The sequence below is a fragment of the Phyllobates terribilis genome, unplaced genomic scaffold (genome assembly GCF_046119375.1).
Source record: "Phyllobates terribilis strain yellow unplaced genomic scaffold, ASM4611937v1 Scaffold_196__1_contigs__length_3587587, whole genome shotgun sequence".
NCBI classification, from domain to species: Eukaryota; Metazoa; Chordata; class Amphibia; order Anura; family Dendrobatidae; genus Phyllobates; species Phyllobates terribilis.
Genome location: NW_027362956.1, coordinates 3,513,034 through 3,533,665, shown reverse-complemented (window position 1 = coordinate 3,533,665; position 20,632 = coordinate 3,513,034). Strand labels below are relative to the sequence as shown.

At 46.5% G+C, this 20,632-nt stretch overlaps 14 non-coding genes and 1 pseudogene across 14 annotated transcripts; all 15 read right to left on the bottom strand.

The window, feature by feature from the left end:
- Positions 1 to 413: 413 nt before the first annotated feature.
- Positions 414 to 604, bottom strand: LOC141213417 (U2 spliceosomal RNA). Its single transcript, XR_012282917.1, has one exon. It is a non-coding gene; the product is annotated as a U2 spliceosomal RNA (small nuclear RNA).
- Positions 605 to 1,725: 1,121 nt separating this feature from the next.
- LOC141213416 (U2 spliceosomal RNA) lies at positions 1,726 to 1,916 on the bottom strand. The gene has a single exon (XR_012282916.1). It is a non-coding gene; the product is annotated as a U2 spliceosomal RNA (small nuclear RNA).
- A 1,120-nt stretch (positions 1,917 to 3,036) lies between these two features.
- LOC141213415 (U2 spliceosomal RNA) lies at positions 3,037 to 3,227 on the bottom strand. The gene has a single exon (XR_012282915.1). It is a non-coding gene; the product is annotated as a U2 spliceosomal RNA (small nuclear RNA).
- Positions 3,228 to 4,347: 1,120 nt separating this feature from the next.
- LOC141213414 (U2 spliceosomal RNA) lies at positions 4,348 to 4,538 on the bottom strand. The gene has a single exon (XR_012282914.1). It is a non-coding gene; the product is annotated as a U2 spliceosomal RNA (small nuclear RNA).
- A 1,121-nt stretch (positions 4,539 to 5,659) lies between these two features.
- Positions 5,660 to 5,841, bottom strand: LOC141213511 (U2 spliceosomal RNA). Its single transcript, XR_012283010.1, has one exon. It is a non-coding gene; the product is annotated as a U2 spliceosomal RNA (small nuclear RNA).
- A 524-nt stretch (positions 5,842 to 6,365) lies between these two features.
- LOC141213550 (U2 spliceosomal RNA) lies at positions 6,366 to 6,481 on the bottom strand (annotated as a pseudogene).
- A 1,122-nt stretch (positions 6,482 to 7,603) lies between these two features.
- Positions 7,604 to 7,794, bottom strand: LOC141213413 (U2 spliceosomal RNA). The gene has a single exon (XR_012282913.1). It is a non-coding gene; the product is annotated as a U2 spliceosomal RNA (small nuclear RNA).
- A 1,121-nt stretch (positions 7,795 to 8,915) lies between these two features.
- LOC141213443 (U2 spliceosomal RNA) lies at positions 8,916 to 9,106 on the bottom strand. The gene has a single exon (XR_012282945.1). It is a non-coding gene; the product is annotated as a U2 spliceosomal RNA (small nuclear RNA).
- Positions 9,107 to 10,226: 1,120 nt separating this feature from the next.
- On the bottom strand, positions 10,227 to 10,417 carry LOC141213411 (U2 spliceosomal RNA). Its single transcript, XR_012282912.1, has one exon. It is a non-coding gene; the product is annotated as a U2 spliceosomal RNA (small nuclear RNA).
- Positions 10,418 to 11,537: 1,120 nt separating this feature from the next.
- Positions 11,538 to 11,728, bottom strand: LOC141213409 (U2 spliceosomal RNA). The gene has a single exon (XR_012282910.1). It is a non-coding gene; the product is annotated as a U2 spliceosomal RNA (small nuclear RNA).
- Positions 11,729 to 12,849: 1,121 nt separating this feature from the next.
- On the bottom strand, positions 12,850 to 13,040 carry LOC141213408 (U2 spliceosomal RNA). The gene has a single exon (XR_012282909.1). It is a non-coding gene; the product is annotated as a U2 spliceosomal RNA (small nuclear RNA).
- Positions 13,041 to 14,162: 1,122 nt separating this feature from the next.
- LOC141213442 (U2 spliceosomal RNA) lies at positions 14,163 to 14,353 on the bottom strand. The gene has a single exon (XR_012282944.1). It is a non-coding gene; the product is annotated as a U2 spliceosomal RNA (small nuclear RNA).
- Positions 14,354 to 15,474: 1,121 nt separating this feature from the next.
- On the bottom strand, positions 15,475 to 15,664 carry LOC141213465 (U2 spliceosomal RNA). Its single transcript, XR_012282966.1, has one exon. It is a non-coding gene; the product is annotated as a U2 spliceosomal RNA (small nuclear RNA).
- Positions 15,665 to 16,784: 1,120 nt separating this feature from the next.
- Positions 16,785 to 16,975, bottom strand: LOC141213407 (U2 spliceosomal RNA). The gene has a single exon (XR_012282908.1). It is a non-coding gene; the product is annotated as a U2 spliceosomal RNA (small nuclear RNA).
- Positions 16,976 to 18,097: 1,122 nt separating this feature from the next.
- Positions 18,098 to 18,291, bottom strand: LOC141213521 (U2 spliceosomal RNA). Its single transcript, XR_012283019.1, has one exon. It is a non-coding gene; the product is annotated as a U2 spliceosomal RNA (small nuclear RNA).
- Positions 18,292 to 20,632: the final 2,341 nt, after the last annotated feature.

Sequence of the window (20,632 nt, the reverse complement as noted above, 5' to 3'; positions counted from 1 at the left end):
GTGAGTTTAAAAGGCTGCTGTTGATAACAAGGGCATTTGCTAAATAGATGGTGTGTGTGCAACAATATACTGAAAGGTCAATTATATTGTGCAGCTTATCTCACCACCTGTAGTTATTTAGGTGAAAGCTCCAAAATGCTTGCCTAATATGTCTGTTTATCCAAAAGGAAGTATAGAGGGAGAGCTAGATAGATAGCATTGCATTACATTACATTACATGGCAATGCAATGCACAGTTGCTGAAGTTGAACCAAAATGAGCTTGTCATCTGGCTTCTGCAACTTTTAACATGAAAAATCCAATGAGGAGAAGAAAAGCAAAGCCAAAGAGTCCATCCCAAAATCCGACAAACAAGCAAAATGAACAAAAAGCATTGAATTCAATTCTTTCTGATTTTAGAAACTGCATTAAAGAAGGGGTGCACCGGTCCTGGAGATACTGCAATACCAGGTCAATGCGTGGAGTGGACAGAGCAAGCTCTTTTTCCATCTCCCTGTTCTAAAAATCCATTTAATATATGGTCCCCAGATAGGGGACGTATCAGATATTAAACTGATAAGAACAGATACTACACTTGATCTTAGCCAAAAGGCCGAGAAGCGATAACCAGAATTGGTTTCCGACTACGGTGCCACCCAAGGATTCTGAAAAGTCCATTTGTGGAGATGGCCACCTGGACTCCCGTTAAGAAGACATGCTGTCAACCTCTAGATCCCTCACATGCCTGCACTTTTCGGCTTGCTGCTGCTGCAATCCACGCGTTTTAGATCTGCATAACTCCACCTCTTTTAGCACAGTACCCTCAACCCCCGGCTGTTCCCACCCGCCTCAACACCGTTGGAAGGGAGGAGAACCAATTAAGGCGGGGGGGGGGGTGGAACGAGCAGCTGTCTACCCTTAGCAGGAGGGTTGCTGATTAATTACCTCTCCTGCTGCTGCTGCTGCTGGCTGTCCAGCAGCAGACTGAAGGTGGCTGCTGCTGTGCGCAGGTATATAAAGGCTCAGAGCCTATTATGACACGCGCAGCCAGCGTTCCATTGCCACATTCCGTCTACTGCAGGCGGGATACCTGGATGGCTGAATGTCACTGAGAAGCTCACAGAGACCGCCATAAGCAACAGTTTAAAAGAATGCCACAGACTAATCAACCAAACTTTTTGGGTTGGTTTCTCTTTTATAGTGTGCAGGCATTAAATGAAAGAAGTCAGTGTTCCAGCAGAGGGAGACAACGTTTCAGAAAAGGCATTGTAGCAAACCAAAAAAGAAATTTTAAGCGCAGCAGAGTAACCAGCTCACATACCTGTTAGCTCAGGTGAGTTTAAAAGGCTGCTGTTGATAACAAGGGCATTTGCTAAATAGATGGTGTGTGTGCAACAATATACCGAAAGGTCAATTATATTGTGCAGCTTATCTCACCACCTGTAGTTATTTAGGTGAAAGCTCCAAAATGCTTGCCTAATATGTCTGTTTATCCAAAAGGAAGTATAGAGGGAGAGCTAGATAGATAGCATTGCATTACATTACATTACATGGCAATGCAATGCACAGTTGCTGAAGTTGAACCAAAATGAGCTTGTCATCTGGCTTCTGCAACTTTTAACATGAAAAATCCAATGAGGAGAAGAAAAGCAAAGCCAAAGAGTCCATCCCAAAATCCGACAAACAAGCAAAATGAACAAAAAGCATTGAATTCAATTCTTTCTGATTTTAGAAACTGCATTAAAGAAGGGGTGCACCGGTCCTGGAGATACTGCAATACCAGGTCAATGCGTGGAGTGGACAGAGCAAGCTCTTTTTCCATCTCCCTGTTCTAAAAATCCATTTAATATATGGTCCCCAGATAGGGGACGTATCAGATATTAAACTGATAAGAACAGATACTACACTTGATCTTAGCCAAAAGGCCGAGAAGCGATAACCAGAATTGGTTTCCGACTACGGTGCCACCCAAGGATTCTGAAAAGTCCATTTGTGGAGATGGCCACCTGGACTCCCGTTAAGAAGACATGCTGTCAACCTCTAGATCCCTCACATGCCTGCACTTTTCGGCTTGCTGCTGCTGCAATCCACGCGTTTTAGATCTGCATAACTCCACCTCTTTTAGCACAGTACCCTCAACCCCCGGCTGTTCCCACCCGCCTCAACACCGTTGGAAGGGAGGAGAACCAATTAAGGCGGGGGGGGGGTGGAACGAGCAGCTGTCTACCCTTAGCAGGAGGGTTGCTGATTAATTACCTCTCCTGCTGCTGCTGCTGCTGGCTGTCCAGCAGCAGACTGAAGGTGGCTGCTGCTGTGCGCAGGTATATAAAGGCTCAGAGCCTATTATGACACGCGCAGCCAGCGTTCCATTGCCACATTCCGTCTACTGCAGGCGGGATACCTGGATGGCTGAATGTCACTGAGAAGCTCACAGAGACCGCCATAAGCAACAGTTTAAAAGAATGCCACAGACTAATCAACCAAACTTTTTGGGTTGGTTTCTCTTTTATAGTCTGCAGGCATTAAATGAAAGAAGTCAGTGTTCCAGCAGAGGGAGACAACGTTTCAGAAAAGGCATTGTAGCAAACCAAAAAAGAAATTTTAAGCGCAGCAGAGTAACCAGCTCACATACCTGTTAGCTCAGGTGAGTTTAAAAGGCTGCTGTTGATAACAAGGGCATTTGCTAAATAGATGGTGTGTGTGCAACAATATACTGAAAGGTCAATTATATTGTGCAGCTTATCTCACCACCTGTAGTTATTTAGGTGAAAGCTCCAAAATGCTTGCCTAATATGTCTGTTTATCCAAAAGGAAGTATAGAGGGAGAGCTAGATAGATAGCATTGCATTACATTACATTACATGGCAATGCAATGCACAGTTGCTGAAGTTGAACCAAAATGAGCTTGTCATCTGGCTTCTGCAACTTTTAACATGAAAAATCCAATGAGGAGAAGAAAAGCAAAGCCAAAGAGTCCATCCCAAAATCCGACAAACAAGCAAAATGAACAAAAAGCATTGAATTCAATTCTTTCTGATTTTAGAAACTGCATTAAAGAAGGGGTGCACCGGTCCTGGAGATACTGCAATACCAGGTCAATGCGTGGAGTGGACAGAGCAAGCTCTTTTTCCATCTCCCTGTTCTAAAAATCCATTTAATATATGGTCCCCAGATAGGGGACGTATCAGATATTAAACTGATAAGAACAGATACTACACTTGATCTTAGCCAAAAGGCCGAGAAGCGATAACCAGAATTGGTTTCCGACTACGGTGCCACCCAAGGATTCTGAAAAGTCCATTTGTGGAGATGGCCACCTGGACTCCCGTTAAGAAGACATGCTGTCAACCTCTAGATCCCTCACATGCCTGCACTTTTCGGCTTGCTGCTGCTGCAATCCACGCGTTTTAGATCTGCATAACTCCACCTCTTTTAGCACAGTACCCTCAACCCCCGGCTGTTCCCACCCGCCTCAACACCGTTGGAAGGGAGGAGAACCAATTAAGGCGGGGGGGGGGTGGAACGAGCAGCTGTCTACCCTTAGCAGGAGGGTTGCTGATTAATTACCTCTCCTGCTGCTGCTGCTGCTGGCTGTCCAGCAGCAGACTGAAGGTGGCTGCTGCTGTGCGCAGGTATATAAAGGCTCAGAGCCTATTATGACACGCGCAGCCAGCGTTCCATTGCCACATTCCGTCTACTGCAGGCGGGATACCTGGATGGCTGAATGTCACTGAGAAGCTCACAGAGACCGCCATAAGCAACAGTTTAAAAGAATGCCACAGACTAATCAACCAAACTTTTTGGGTTGGTTTCTCTTTTATAGTCTGCAGGCATTAAATGAAAGAAGTCAGTGTTCCAGCAGAGGGAGACAACGTTTCAGAAAAGGCATTGTAGCAAACCAAAAAAGAAATTTTAAGCGCAGCAGAGTAACCAGCTCACATACCTGTTAGCTCAGGTGAGTTTAAAAGGCTGCTGTTGATAACAAGGGCATTTGCTAAATAGATGGTGTGTGTGCAACAATATACTGAAAGGTCAATTATATTGTGCAGCTTATCTCACCACCTGTAGTTATTTAGGTGAAAGCTCCAATATGCTTGCCTAATATGTCTGTTTATCCAAAAGGAAGTATAGAGGGAGAGCTAGATAGATAGCATTGCATTACATTACATTACATGGCAATGCAATGCACAGTTGCTGAAGTTGAACCAAAATGAGCTTGTCATCTGGCTTCTGCAACTTTTAACATGAAAAATCCAATGAGGAGAAGAAAAGCAAAGCCAAAGAGTCCATCCCAAAATCCGACAAACAAGCAAAATGAACAAAAAGCATTGAATTCAATTCTTTCTGATTTTAGAAACTGCATTAAAGAAGGGGTGCACCGGTCCTGGAGATACTGCAATACCAGGTCAATGCGTGGAGTGGACAGAGCAAGCTCTTTTTCCATCTCCCTGTTCTAAAAATCCATTTAATATATGGTCCCCAGATAGGGGACGTATCAGATATTAAACTGATAAGAACAGATACTACACTTGATCTTAGCCAAAAGGCCGAGAAGCGATAACCAGAATTGGTTTCCGACTACGGTGCCACCCAAGGATTCTGAAAAGTCCATTTGTGGAGATGGCCACCTGGACTCCCGTTAAGAAGACATGCTGTCAACCTCTAGATCCCTCACATGCCTGCACTTTTCGGCTTGCTGCTGCTGCAATCCACGCGTTTTAGATCTGCATAACTCCACCTCTTTTAGCACAGTACCCTCAACCCCCGGCTGTTCCCACCCGCCTCAACACCGTTGGAAGGGAGGAGAACCAATTAAGGCGGGGGGGGGGGTGGAACGAGCAGCTGTCTACCCTTAGCAGGAGGGTTGCTGATTAATTACCTCTCCTGCTGCTGCTGCTGCTGGCTGTCCAGCAGCAGACTGAAGGTGGCTGCTGCTGTGCGCAGGTATATAAAGGCTCAGAGCCTATTATGACACGCGCAGCCAGCGTTCCATTGCCACATTCCGTCTACTGCAGGCGGGATACCTGGATGGCTGAATGTCACTGAGAAGCTCACAGAGACCGCCATAAGCAACAGTTTAAAAGAATGCCACAGACTAATCAACCAAACTTTTTGGGTTGGTTTCTCTTTTATAGTCTGCAGGCATTAAATGAAAGAAGTCAGTGTTCCAGCAGAGGGAGACAACGTTTCAGAAAAGGCATTGTAGCAAACCAAAAAAGAAATTTTAAGCGCAGCAGAGTAACCAGCTCACATACCTGTTAGCTCAGGTGAGTTTAAAAGGCTGCTGTTGATAACAAGGGCATTTGCTAAATAGATGGTGTGTGTGCAACAATATACTGAAAGGTCAATTATATTGTGCAGCTTATCTCACCACCTGTAGTTATTTAGGTGAAAGCTCCAAAATGCTTGCCTAATATGTCTGTTTATCCAAAAGGAAGTATAGAGGGAGAGCTAGATAGATAGCATTGCATTACATTACATTACATGGCAATGCAATGCACAGTTGCTGAAGTTGAACCAAAATGAGCTTGTCATCTGGCTTCTGCAACTTTTAACATGAAAAATCCAATGAGGAGAAGAAAAGCAAAGCCAAAGAGTCCATCCCAAAATCCGACAAACAAGCAAAATGAACAAAAAGCATTGAATTCAATTCTTTCTGATTTTAGAAACTGCATTAAAGAAGGGGTGCACCGGTCCTGGAGATACTGCAATACCAGGTCAATGCGTGGAGTGGACAGAGCAAGCTCTTTTTCCATCTCCCTGTTCTAAAAATCCATTTAATATATGGTCCCCAGATAGGGGACGTATCAGATATTAAACTGATAAGAACAGATTTTTTGATTGAAGCTGCATCCAAGGCACTGAAAAATGTGACCGAAGTCACACCAAAACAGCGCACGAGGCGAGGATTCATGTGGACCCTTCCCGGAGGAGAGGGTCCCCAATAAACCATCCCCATCCCTCCGAGCCAGAAGGCCACAGCGAGGGTCAGGGATCTCCGATGCTCTCCCTAGCCGAAGCCGGAGAAGAGCCGTTTTCGTGCTCCCAGCTTCCATCTAGGCTGCCACCCTAGTGGAGCTGGAGCCTGTGTTGGTTTCTCAGCCCAAAGCTGACCGGACCTCCCACCGGGTTTATAAAAATTCCCCTTCCTAGCCTGGAGGCCAGGAATAGGGGGGGTTGCTCAGAAAGTATGATTGGCAAAGGTGCGGCGTGCTACGAAGCCAAGTCTTTCTGGGGTTCCCAGTCCCAGTAAGCTTGGACTCCCACCAGGGCGCCTACTCCTGGGGCACATTGCTCCAAAGCCCTCACACTTACCCAGCCTAGTGACTTCGATCCTGGAGGGCCATGTTTTCCATCAGATAACTCTATGAGCCACCTGGCGTACTAACAAGTGCACCAAACCAGTGTGTAATATGCATCAATTTACTAGGGCAGCCCAAGGACAAAACTGCCTTTTCAAAAGATACTACACTTGATCTTAGCCAAAAGGCCGAGAAGCGATAACCAGAATTGGTTTCCGACTACGGTGCCACCCAAGGATTCTGAAAAGTCCATTTGTGGAGATGGCCACCTGGACTCCCGTTAAGAAGACATGCTGTCAACCTCTAGATCCCTCACATGCCTGCACTTTTCGGCTTGCTGCTGCTGCAATCCACGCGTTTTAGATCTGCATAACTCCACCTCTTTTAGCACAGTACCCTCAACCCCCGGCTGTTCCCACCCGCCTCAACACCGTTGGAAGGGAGGAGAACCAATTAAGGCGGGGGGGGGGGGTGGAACGAGCAGCTGTCTACCCTTAGCAGGAGGGTTGCTGATTAATTACCTCTCCTGCTGCTGCTGCTGCTGGCTGTCCAGCAGCAGACTGAAGGTGGCTGCTGCTGTGCGCAGGTATATAAAGGCTCAGAGCCTATTATGACACGCGCAGCCAGCGTTCCATTGCCACATTCCGTCTACTGCAGGCGGGATACCTGGATGGCTGAATGTCACTGAGAAGCTCACAGAGACCGCCATAAGCAACAGTTTAAAAGAATGCCACAGACTAATCAACCAAACTTTTTGGGTTGGTTTCTCTTTTATAGTCTGCAGGCATTAAATGAAAGAAGTCAGTGTTCCAGCAGAGGGAGACAACGTTTCAGAAAAGGCATTGTAGCAAACCAAAAAAGAAATTTTAAGCGCAGCAGAGTAACCAGCTCACATACCTGTTAGCTCAGGTGAGTTTAAAAGGCTGCTGTTGATAACAAGGGCATTTGCTAAATAGATGGTGTGTGTGCAACAATATACTGAAAGGTCAATTATATTGTGCAGCTTATCTCACCACCTGTAGTTATTTAGGTGAAAGCTCCAAAATGCTTGCCTAATATGTCTGTTTATCCAAAAGGAAGTATAGAGGGAGAGCTAGATAGATAGCATTGCATTACATTACATTACATGGCAATGCAATGCACAGTTGCTGAAGTTGAACCAAAATGAGCTTGTCATCTGGCTTCTGCAACTTTTAACATGAAAAATCCAATGAGGAGAAGAAAAGCAAAGCCAAAGAGTCCATCCCAAAATCCGACAAACAAGCAAAATGAACAAAAAGCATTGAATTCAATTCTTTCTGATTTTAGAAACTGCATTAAAGAAGGGGTGCACCGGTCCTGGAGATACTGCAATACCAGGTCAATGCGTGGAGTGGACAGAGCAAGCTCTTTTTCCATCTCCCTGTTCTAAAAATCCATTTAATATATGGTCCCCAGATAGGGGACGTATCAGATATTAAACTGATAAGAACAGATACTACACTTGATCTTAGCCAAAAGGCCGAGAAGCGATAACCAGAATTGGTTTCCGACTACGGTGCCACCCAAGGATTCTGAAAAGTCCATTTGTGGAGATGGCCACCTGGACTCCCGTTAAGAAGACATGCTGTCAACCTCTAGATCCCTCACATGCCTGCACTTTTCGGCTTGCTGCTGCTGCAATCCACGCGTTTTAGATCTGCATAACTCCACCTCTTTTAGCACAGTACCCTCAACCCCCGGCTGTTCCCACCCGCCTCAACACCGTTGGAAGGGAGGAGAACCAATTAAGGCGGGGGGGGGGGTGGAACGAGCAGCTGTCTACCCTTAGCAGGAGGGTTGCTGATTAATTACCTCTCCTGCTGCTGCTGCTGCTGGCTGTCCAGCAGCAGACTGAAGGTGGCTGCTGCTGTGCGCAGGTATATAAAGGCTCAGAGCCTATTATGACACGCGCAGCCAGCGTTCCATTGCCACATTCCGTCTACTGCAGGCGGGATACCTGGATGGCTGAATGTCACTGAGAAGCTCACAGAGACCGCCATAAGCAACAGTTTAAAAGAATGCCACAGACTAATCAACCAAACTTTTTGGGTTGGTTTCTCTTTTATAGTCTGCAGGCATTAAATGAAAGAAGTCAGTGTTCCAGCAGAGGGAGACAACGTTTCAGAAAAGGCATTGTAGCAAACCAAAAAAGAAATTTTAAGCGCAGCAGAGTAACCAGCTCACATACCTGTTAGCTCAGGTGAGTTTAAAAGGCTGCTGTTGATAACAAGGGCATTTGCTAAATAGATGGTGTGTGTGCAACAATATACTGAAAGGTCAATTATATTGTGCAGCTTATCTCACCACCTGTAGTTATTTAGGTGAAAGCTCCAAAATGCTTGCCTAATATGTCTGTTTATCCAAAAGGAAGTATAGAGGGAGAGCTAGATAGATAGCATTGCATTACATTACATTACATGGCAATGCAATGCACAGTTGCTGAAGTTGAACCAAAATGAGCTTGTCATCTGGCTTCTGCAACTTTTAACATGAAAAATCCAATGAGAAGAAGAAAAGCAAAGCCAAAGAGTCCATCCCAAAATCCGACAAACAAGCAAAATGAACAAAAAGCATTGAATTCAATTCTTTCTGATTTTAGAAACTGCATTAAAGAAGGGGTGCATCGGTCCTGGAGATACTGCAATACCAGGTCAATGCGTGGAGTGGACAGAGCAAGCTCTTTTTCCATCTCCCTGTTCTAAAAATCCATTTAATATATGGTCCCCAGATAGGGGACGTATCAGATATTAAACTGATAAGAACAGATACTACACTTGATCTTAGCCAAAAGGCCGAGAAGCGATAACCAGAATTGGTTTCCGACTACGGTGCCACCCAAGGATTCTGAAAAGTCCATTTGTGGAGATGGCCACCTGGACTCCCGTTAAGAAGACATGCTGTCAACCTCTAGATCCCTCACATGCCTGCACTTTTCGGCTTGCTGCTGCTGCAATCCACGCGTTTTAGATCTGCATAACTCCACCTCTTTTAGCACAGTACCCTCAACCCCCGGCTGTTCCCACCCACCTCAACACCGTTGGAAGGGAGGAGAACCAATTAAGGCGGGGGGGGGGTGGAACGAGCAGCTGTCTACCCTTAGCAGGAGGGTTGCTGATTAATTACCTCTCCTGCTGCTGCTGCTGCTGGCTGTCCAGCAGCAGACTGAAAGTGGCTGCTGCTGTGCGCAGGTATATAAAGGCTCAGAGCCTATTATGACACGCGCAGCCAGCGTTCCATTGCCACATTCCGTCTACTGCAGGCGGGATACCTGGATGGCTGAATGTCACTGAGAAGCTCACAGAGACCGCCATAAGCAACAGTTTAAAAGAATGCCACAGACTAATCAACCAAACTTTTTGGGTTGGTTTCTCTTTTATAGTCTGCAGGCATTAAATGAAAGAAGTCAGTGTTCCAGCAGAGGGAGACAACGTTTCAGAAAAGGCATTGTAGCAAACCAAAAAAGAAATTTTAAGCGCAGCAGAGTAACCAGCTCACATACCTGTTAGCTCAGGTGAGTTTAAAAGGCTGCTGTTGATAACAAGGGCATTTGCTAAATAGATGGTGTGTGTGCAACAATATACTGAAAGGTCAATTATATTGTGCAGCTTATCTCACCACCTGTAGTTATTTAGGTGAAAGCTCCAAAATGCTTGCCTAATATGTCTGTTTATCCAAAAGGAAGTATAGAGGGAGAGCTAGATAGATAGCATTGCATTACATTACATTACATGGCAATGCAATGCACAGTTGCTGAAGTTGAACCAAAATGAGCTTGTCATCTGGCTTCTGCAACTTTTAACATGAAAAATCCAATGAGGAGAAGAAAAGCAAAGCCAAAGAGTCCATCCCAAAATCCGACAAACAAGCAAAATGAACAAAAAGCATTGAATTCAATTCTTTCTGATTTTAGAAACTGCATTAAAGAAGGGGTGCACCGGTCCTGGAGATACTGCAATACCAGGTCAATGCGTGGAGTGGACAGAGCAAGCTCTTTTTCCATCTCCCTGTTCTAAAAATCCATTTAATATATGGTCCCCAGATAGGGGACGTATCAGATATTAAACTGATAAGAACAGATACTACACTTGATCTTAGCCAAAAGGCCGAGAAGCGATAACCAGAATTGGTTTCCGACTACGGTGCCACCCAAGGATTCTGAAAAGTCCATTTGTGGAGATGGCCACCTGGACTCCCGTTAAGAAGACATGCTGTCAACCTCTAGATCCCTCACATGCCTGCACTTTTCGGCTTGCTGCTGCTGCAATCCACGCGTTTTAGATCTGCATAACTCCACCTATTTTAGCACAGTACCCTCAACCCCCGGCTGTTCCCACCCGCCTCAACACCGTTGGAAGGGAGGAGAACCAATTAAGGCGGGGGGGGGGTGGAACGAGCAGCTGTCTACCCTTAGCAGGAGGGTTGCTGATTAATTACCTCTCCTGCTGCTGCTGCTGCTGGCTGTCCAGCAGCAGACTGAAGGTGGCTGCTGCTGTGCGCAGGTATATAAAGGCTCAGAGCCTATTATGACACGCGCAGCCAGCGTTCCATTGCCACATTCCGTCTACTGCAGGCGGGATACCTGGATGGCTGAATGTCACTGAGAAGCTCACAGAGACCGCCATAAGCAACAGTTTAAAAGAATGCCACAGACTAATCAACCAAACTTTTTGGGTTGGTTTCTCTTTTATAGTCTGCAGGCATTAAATGAAAGAAGTCAGTGTTCCAGCAGAGGGAGACAACGTTTCAGAAAAGGCATTGTAGCAAACCAAAAAAGAAATTTTAAGCGCAGCAGAGTAACCAGCTCACATACCTGTTAACTCAGGTGAGTTTAAAAGGCTGCTGTTGATAACAAGGGCATTTGCTAAATAGATGGTGTGTGTGCAACAATATACTGAAAGGTCAATTATATTGTGCAGCTTATCTCACCACCTGTAGTTATTTAGGCGAAAGCTCCAAAATGCTTGCCTAATATGTCTGTTTATCCAAAAGGAAGTATAGAGGGAGAGCTAGATAGATAGCATTGCATTACATTACATTACATGGCAATGCAATGCACAGTTGCTGAAGTTGAACCAAAATGAGCTTGTCATCTGGCTTCTGCAACTTTTAACATGAAAAATCCAATGAGGAGAAGAAAAGCAAAGCCAAAGAGTCCATCCCAAAATCCGACAAACAAGCAAAATGAACAAAAAGCATTGAATTCAATTCTTTCTGATTTTAGAAACTGCATTAAAGAAGGGGTGCACCGGTCCTGGAGATACTGCAATACCAGGTCAATGCGTGGAGTGGACAGAGCAAGCTCTTTTTCCATCTCCCTGTTCTAAAAATCCATTTAATATATGGTCCCCAGATAGGGGACGTATCAGATATTAAACTGATAAGAACAGATACTACACTTGATCTTAGCCAAAAGGCCGAGAAGCGATAACCAGAATTGGTTTCCGACTACGGTGCCACCCAAGGATTCTGAAAAGTCCATTTGTGGAGATGGCCACCTGGACTCCCGTTAAGAAGACATGCTGTCAACCTCTAGATCCCTCACATGCCTGCACTTTTCGGCTTGCTGCTGCTGCAATCCACGCGTTTTAGATCTGCATAACTCCACCTCTTTTAGCACAGTACCCTCAACCCCCGGCTGTTCCCACCCGCCTCAACACCGTTGGAAGGGAGGAGAACCAATTAAGGCGGGGGGGGGGGTGGAACGAGCAGCTGTCTACCCTTAGCAGGAGGGTTGCTGATTAATTACCTCTCCTGCTGCTGCTGCTGCTGGCTGTCCAGCTACAGACTGAAGGTGGCTGCTGCTGTGCGCAGGTATATAAAGGCTCAGAGCCTATTATGACACGCGCAGCCAGCGTTCCATTGCCACATTCCGTCTACTGCAGGCGGGATACCTGGATGGCTGAATGTCACTGAGAAGCTCACAGAGACCGCCATAAGCAACAGTTTAAAAGAATGCCACAGACTAATCAACCAAACTTTTTGGGTTGGTTTCTCTTTTATAGTCTGCAGGCATTAAATGAAAGAAGTCAGTGTTCCAGCAGAGGGAGACAACGTTTCAGAAAAGGCATTGTAGCAAACCAAAAAAGAAATTTTAAGCGCAGCAGAGTAACCAGCTCACATACCTGTTAGCTCAGGTGAGTTTAAAAGGCTGCTGTTGATAACAAGGGCATTTGCTAAATAGATGGTGTGTGTGCAACAATATACTGAAAGGTCAATTATATTGTGCAGCTTATCTCACCACCTGTAGTTATTTAGGTGAAAGCTCCAAAATGCTTGCCTAATATGTCTGTTTATCCAAAAGGAAGTATAGAGGGAGAGCTAGATAGATAGCATTGCATTACATTACATTACATGGCAATGCAATGCACAGTTGCTGAAGTTGAACCAAAATGAGCTTGTCATCTGGCTTCTGCAACTTTTAACATGAAAAATCCAATGAGGAGAAGAAAAGCAAAGCCAAAGAGTCCATCCCAAAATCCGACAAACAAGCAAAATGAACAAAAAGCATTGAATTCAATTCTTTCTGATTTTAGAAACTGCATTAAAGAAGGGGTGCACCGGTCCTGGAGATACTGCAATACCAGGTCAATGCGTGGAGTGGACAGAGCAAGCTCTTTTTCCATCTCCCTGTTCTAAAAATCCATTTAATATATGGTCCCCAGATAGGGGACGTATCAGATATTAAACTGATAAGAACAGATACTACACTTGATCTTAGCCAAAAGGCCGAGAAGCGATAACCAGAATTGGTTTCCGACTACGGTGCCACCCAAGGATTCTGAAAAGTCCATTTGTGGAGATGGCCACCTGGACTCCCGTTAAGAAGACATGCTGTCAACCTCTAGATCCCTCACATGCCTGCACTTTTCGGCTTGCTGCTGCTGCAATCCACGCGTTTTAGATCTGCATAACTCCACCTCTTTTAGCACAGTACCCTCAACCCCCGGCTGTTCCCACCCGCCTCAACACCGTTGGAAGGGAGTAGAACCAATTAAGGCGGGGGGGGGGGGTGGAACGAGCAGCTGTCTACCCTTAGCAGGAGGGTTGCTGATTAATTACCTCTCCTGCTGCTGCTGCTGCTGGCTGTCCAGCAGCAGACTGAAGGTGGCTGCTGCTGTGCGCAGGTATATAAAGGCTCAGAGCCTATTATGACACGCGCAGCCAGCGTTCCATTGCCACATTCCGTCTACTGCAGGCGGGATACCTGGATGGCTGAATGTCACTGAGAAGCTCACAGAGACCGCCATAAGCAACAGTTTAAAAGAATGCCACAGACTAATCAACCAAACTTTTTGGGTTGGTTTCTCTTTTATAGTCTGCAGGCATTAAATGAAAGAAGTCAGTGTTCCAGCAGAGGGAGACAACGTTTCAGAAAAGGCATTGTAGCAAACCAAAAAAGAAATTTTAAGCGCAGCAGAGTAACCAGCTCACATACCTGTTAGCTCAGGTGAGTTTAAAAGGCTGCTGTTGATAACAAGGGCATTTGCTAAATAGATGGTGTGTGTGCAACAATATACTGAAAGGTCAATTATATTGTGCAGCTTATCTCACCACCTGTAGTTATTTAGGTGAAAGCTCCAAAATGCTTGCCTAATATGTCTGTTTATCCAAAAGGAAGTATAGAGGGAGAGCTAGATAGATAGCATTGCATTACATTACATTACATGGCAATGCAATGCACAGTTGCTGAAGTTGAACCAAAATGAGCTTGTCATCTGGCATCTGCAACTTTTAACATGAAAAATCCAATGAGGAGAAGAAAAGCAAAGCCAAAGAGTCCATCCCAAAATCCGACAAACAAGCAAAATGAACAAAAAGCATTGAATTCAATTCTTTCTGATTTTAGAAACTGCATTAAAGAAGGGGTGCACCGGTCCTGGAGATACTGCAATACCAGGTCAATGCGTGGAGTGGACAGAGCAAGCTCTTTTTCCATCTCCCTGTTCTAAAAATCCATTTAATATATGGTCCCCAGATAGGGGACGTATCAGATGTTAAACTGATAAGAACAGATACTACACTTGATCTTAGCCAAAAGGCCGAGAAGCGATAACCAGAATTGGTTTCCGACTACGGTGCCACCCAAGGATTCTGAAAAGTCCATTTGTGGAGATGGCCACCTGGACTCCCGTTAAGAAGACATGCTGTCAACCTCTAGATCCCTCACATGCCTGCACTTTTCGGCTTGCTGCTGCTGCAATCCACGCGTTTTAGATCTGCATAACTCCACCTCTTTTAGCACAGTACCCTCAACCCCCGGCTGTTCCCACCCGCCTCAACACCGTTGGAAGGGAGTAGAACCAATTAAGGCGGGGGGGGGGGTGGAACGAGCAGCTGTCTACCCTTAGCAGGAGGGTTGCTGATTAATTACCTCTCCTGCTGCTGCTGCTGCTGGCTGTCCAGCAGCAGACTGAAGGTGGCTGCTGCTGTGCGCAGGTATATAAAGGCTCAGAGCCTATTATGACACGCGCAGCCAGCGTTCCATTGCCACATTCCGTCTACTGCAGGCGGGATACCTGGATGGCTGAATGTCACTGAGAAGCTCACAGAGACCGCCATAAGCAACAGTTTAAAAGAATGCCACAGACTAATCAACCAAACTTTTTGGGTTGGTTTCTCTTTTATAGTCTGCAGGCATTAAATGAAAGAAGTCAGTGTTCCAGCAGAGGGAGACAACGTTTCAGAAAAGGCATTGTAGCAAACCAAAAAAGAAATTTTAAGCGCAGCAGAGTAACCAGCTCACATACCTGTTAGCTCAGGTGAGTTTAAAAGGCTGCTGTTGATAACAAGGGCATTTGCTAAATAGATGGTGTGTGTGCAACAATATACTGAAAGGTCAATTATATTGTGCAGCTTATCTCACCACCTGTAGTTATTTAGGTGAAAGCTCCAAAATGCTTGCCTAATATGTCTGTTTATCCAAAAGGAAGTATAGAGGGAGAGCTAGATAGATAGCATTGCATTACATTACATTACATGGCAATGCAATGCACAGTTGCTGAAGTTGAACCAAAATGAGCTTGTCATCTGGCTTCTGCAACTTTTAACATGAAAAATCCAATGAGGAGAAGAAAAGCAAAGCCAAAGAGTCCATCCCAAAATCCGACAAACAAGCAAAATGAACAAAAAGCATTGAATTCAATTCTTTCTGATTTTAGAAACTGCATTAAAGAAGGGGTGCACCGGTCCTGGAGATACTGCAATACCAGGTCAATGCGTGGAGTGGACAGAGCAAGCTCTTTTCCATCTCCCTGTTCTAAAAATCCATTTAATATATGGTCCCCAGATAGGGGACGTATCAGATATTAAACTGATAAGAACAGATACTACACTTGATCTTAGCCAAAAGGCCGAGAAGCGATAACCAGAATTGGTTTCCGACTACGGTGCCACCCAAGGATTCTGAAAAGTCCATTTGTGGAGATGGCCACCTGGACTCCCGTTAAGAAGACATGCTGTCAACCTCTAGATCCCTCACATGCCTGCACTTTTCGGCTTGCTGCTGCTGCAATCCACGCGTTTTAGATCTGCATAACTCCACCTCTTTTAGCACAGTACCCTCAACCCCCGGCTGTTCCCACCCGCCTCAACACCGTTGGAAGGGAGGAGAACCAATTAAGGCGGGGGGGGGGTGGAACGAGCAGCTGTCTACCCTTAGCAGGAGGGTTGCTGATTAATTACCTCTCCTGCTGCTGCTGCTGCTGGCTGTCCAGCAGCAGACTGAAGGTGGCTGCTGCTGTGCGCAGGTATATAAAGGCTCAGAGCCTATTATGACACGCGCAGCCAGCGTTCCATTGCCACATTCCGTCTACTGCAGGCGGGATACCTGGATGGCTGAATGTCACTGAGAAGCTCACAGAGACCGCCATAAGCAACAGTTTAAAAGAATGCCACAGACTAATCAACCAAACTTTTTGGGTTGGTTTCTCTTTTATAGTCTGCAGGCATTAAATGAAAGAAGTCAGTGTTCCAGCAGAGGGAGACAACGTTTCAGAAAAGGCATTGTAGCAAACCAAAAAAGAAATTTTAAGCGCAGCAGAGTAACCAGCTCACATACCTGTTAGCTCAGGTGAGTTTAAAAGGCTGCTGTTGATAACAAGGGCATTTGCTAAATAGATGGTGTGTGTGCAACAATATACTGAAAGGTCAATTATATTGTGCAGCTTATCTCACCACCTGTAGTTATTTAGGTGAAAGCTCCAAAATGCTTGCCTAATATGTCTGTTTATCCAAAAGGAAGTATAGAGGGAGAGCTAGATAGATAGCATTGCATTACATTACATTACATGGCAATGCAATGCACAGTTGCTGAAGTTGAACCAAAATGAGCTTGTCATCTGGCTTCTGCAACTTTTAACATGAAAAATCCAATGAGGAGAAGAAAAGCAAAGCCAAAGAGTCCATCCCAAAATCCGACAAACAAGCAAAATGAACAAAAAGCATTGAATTCAATTCTTTCTGATTTTAGAAACTGCATTAAAGAAGGGGTGCACCGGTCCTGGAGATACTGCAATACCAGGTCAATGCGTGGAGTGGACAGAGCAAGCTCTTTTTCCATCTCCCTGTTCTAAAAATCCATTTAATATATGGTCCCCAGATAGGGGACGTATCAGATATTAAACTGATAAGAACAGATACTACACTTGATCTTAGCCAAAAGGCCGAGAAGCGATAACCAGAATTGGTTTCCGACTACGGTGCCACCCAAGGATTCTGAAAAGTCCATTTGTGGAGATGGCCACCTGGACTCCCGTTAAGAAGACATGCTGTCAACCTCTAGATCCCTCACATGCCTGCACTTTTCGGCTTGCTGCTGCTGCAATCCACGCGTTTTAGATCTGCATAACTCCACCTCTTTTAGCACAGTACCCTCAACCCCCGGCTGTTCCCACCCGCCTCAACACCGTTGGAAGGGAGGAGAACCAATTAAGGCGGGGGGGGGGGGTGGAACGAGCAGCTGTCTACCCTTAGCAGGAGGGTTGCTGATTAATTACCTCTCCTGCTGCTGCTGCTGCTGGCTGTCCAGCAGCAGACTGAAGGTGGCTGCTGCTGTGCGCAGGTATATAAAGGCTCAGAGCCTATTATGACACGCGCAGCCAGCGTTCCATTGCCACATTCCGTCTACTGCAGGCGGGATACCTGGATGGCTGAATGTCACTGAGAAGCTCACAGAGACCGCCATAAGCAACAGTTTAAAAGAATGCCACAGACTAATCAACCAAACTTTTTGGGTTGGTTTCTCTTTTATAGTCTGCAGGCATTAATTGAAAGAAGTCAGTGTTCCAGCAGAGGGAGACAACGTTTCAGAAAAGGCATTGTAGCAAACCAAAAAAGAAATTTTAAGCGCAGCAGAGTAACCAGCTCACATACCTGTTAGCTCAGGTGAGTTTAAAAGGCTGCTGTTGATAACAAGGGCATTTGCTAAATAGATGGTGTGTGTGCAACAATATACTGAAAGGTCAATTATATTGTGCAGCTTATCTCACCACCTGTAGTTATTTAGGTGAAAGCTCCAAAATGCTTGCCTAATATGTCTGTTTATCCAAAAGGAAGTATAGAGGGAGAGCTAGATAGATAGCATTGCATTACATTACATTACATGGCAATGCAATGCACAGTTGCTGAAGTTGAACCAAAATGAGCTTGTCATCTGGCTTCTGCAACTTTTAACATGAAAAATCCAATGAGGAGAAGAAAAGCAAAGCCAAAGAGTCCATCCCAAAATCCGACAAACAAGCAAAATGAACAAAAAGCATTGAATTCAATTCTTTCTGATTTTAGAAACTGCATTAAAGAAGGGGTGCACCGGTCCTGGAGATACTGCAATACCAGGTCAATGCGTGGAGTGGACAGAGCAAGCTCTTTTTCCATCTCCCTGTTCTAAAAATCCATTTAATATATGGTCCCCAGATAGGGGACGTATCAGATATTAAACTGATAAGAACAGATTTTTTTGATTGAATATATCTTTTATTAGCACAAAAAATAAGTTAACAGACAGTGTACAGTGCCGCAGCCCAGTACACACAGAATTCTACATCATATTTACATAGCATGAGGATACGACGCACTAACTAGACACATCACACCCCTATGCTACACAAAACACTCAATCTGAAAGAAAAAGCATGTCAATCAATACAGTACGACGAACCGTGATAAGGGATGGGGATTGGGAAAAAGGGGATGGGGAGGGGAAAATCACAGGCCCGAAGCTTTATTGAAAGACAAGACACATAAGGGGAGAGGGGGAGGAGGGGTTTAGTCCTCATCCTCGTCCTCCGGACCGTCCACGAAGGAATAGTCTCTGAGCAGGCTGTGGATCAGCCTGCGGCAGTCCTGGATGGACATCCTCTCCCTCCTCAAGATGAGCCGGTTCCTGGCGACCCAAACGGCATCCTTGAAGCAGTTCATAAGGCGCCAAGCATCCTGGATGTCTCCGACAGTATGAACCCCAGGGAAGAGTCCGTAAAGCACAGAATGGTGCGATAGGCTCGCCCTGGGGACAGAGTTCCTCAGGTCGTCCTCAAGGGCAGTCAACAGGCGCTGTGCAAATCCGCAGTTCCAAAAAGTGTGCAAAGATGTTTCCTCTACGAAGGGGCACCTTGGGCAGTACCGGGTCTTGCACAGGTTCCGGGCATGCATGAATGACCGGACGGGCAGTCCGCCCTGAATCGCCATCCACGACAAGTCCTTGTGCCCGTTGGTCAGCCTGTCAGACGACACATTTGTCCACACAGTCTCCAGCGTGTCCTGGTGAAGTCCTGTGATATTCTCCACGTCATCCTTGGCTCTGATGAGCTTGTGGATAGTTTTGGGCTTCCACAAGTCGGGCTTGAGTCCCTCCAGTTGATGTTCCCCCACAAATCGAACGACGTCTCCGTAGAACCATGGCGTCGTCCAGTTGTAGGGGAAGGAGCTGTCCCACTTGTCCCAGCCGAGTCGCCTCCAAAGAGGAAGCAGGAAGAAGCGAGACATGGACCTGCCCGCGGAGCCATTCTTGACTTGCAAAGTCCGGCGGACACAATCACACACAAAAGAGGATCGCAGGAGGGTGGGGATATCTGGAACGCCCTTCCCACCCTTGCGAGGCTCCTTGTACATGACGGCCCGCCTGACTCTGTCCATCTTGGATCCCCAGACAAAGTGAAACACTGTCCTGGTAATGGCCCTGCACACAGTGACGTGTGGGGGCCAGGCCTGCGCCGTGTACTGCAAGACGGGCAGGACCTCATTACGCAGGACGAGTGCCTTACCCTCACAAGTGAGGTGTCTGAGGCTCCAGAGTCCGATCCGTTGCTTCACCTTGGCCAAGCGTTCTTGCCAGGACTTGAGGGCCGCTCCTTCCTTCCCGAACCAGACTCCCAGCACCTTGAGGAAATCTGGTTGAATGTTGAAGGGGAAGGGGGCGGAGGAGGCCGGCTGCCAATCCCCGAAGAGCATGGCTTCCGACTTCCTGCAGTTGACTTTGGCCCCTGAAGCCCGGCCGAACCTCTCACACGTCTGGACGAGGGCGTCGACTGAACCACGATCAGCGCAGAAGACGGTGACGTCGTCCATGTAGAGCGAGCACTTGACCTCGTGTCGTCCCGGACCCGGTGCGGTGATCCCTCTGATCTCTCCATTCTGCCGGATAGCCTCTGCGAAGAGTTCTATAACACAAACAAAAAGAAGAGGTGATAGAGGGCAGCCTTGTCTGACCCCAGAGAGGACAGGGAAGGGGTCAGTCTTCCAGCCGTTCACCAACACCGAGCTGTGGATATCAAAATACATCAGACGGACATACGAACAAAACATGTTACCCAAACCTAACCGGTGCAGAGCTCGGCCCATGAACTCGTGGGAAACCCGGTCGAAGGCCTTCTCCTGATCCAAGGAGACCAGGGCCGCGTGTGCGCGGCGGACCTTGATGTACTCGACCGTGTCCCGCACGAGAGCGAGGCTGTCTACGATGCGACGTCCAGGGATGCCGCAGGTCTGGTCCGGGTGGATGATCCGTCCGATGACCGTCTTAAGTCGTGTCGCCATCGTCTTGGCCAGGATCTTGTAGTCCACGTTGAGCAGAGTGATGGGACGCCAATTCCTCAGGTCGCACCTCTCTCCCTTCCGCTTGTACAGGATCGTGACCATTCCTTCCCTCAAAGATGGAGGCATTCTACCCTCCACCACCATCTCCTCGTACAGGTCCAACAGGTCCGGACAGATGAGGTCTCCCAGCGCTACATAGAGCTCCGCTGGAAGACCATCACTGCCCGGGGTCCTGCCGGTCCTAAAGGATTTAGCGGCAGAGAGCAATTCGCCCACCATCAGAGGTTTGTCCAAGGCTGCCG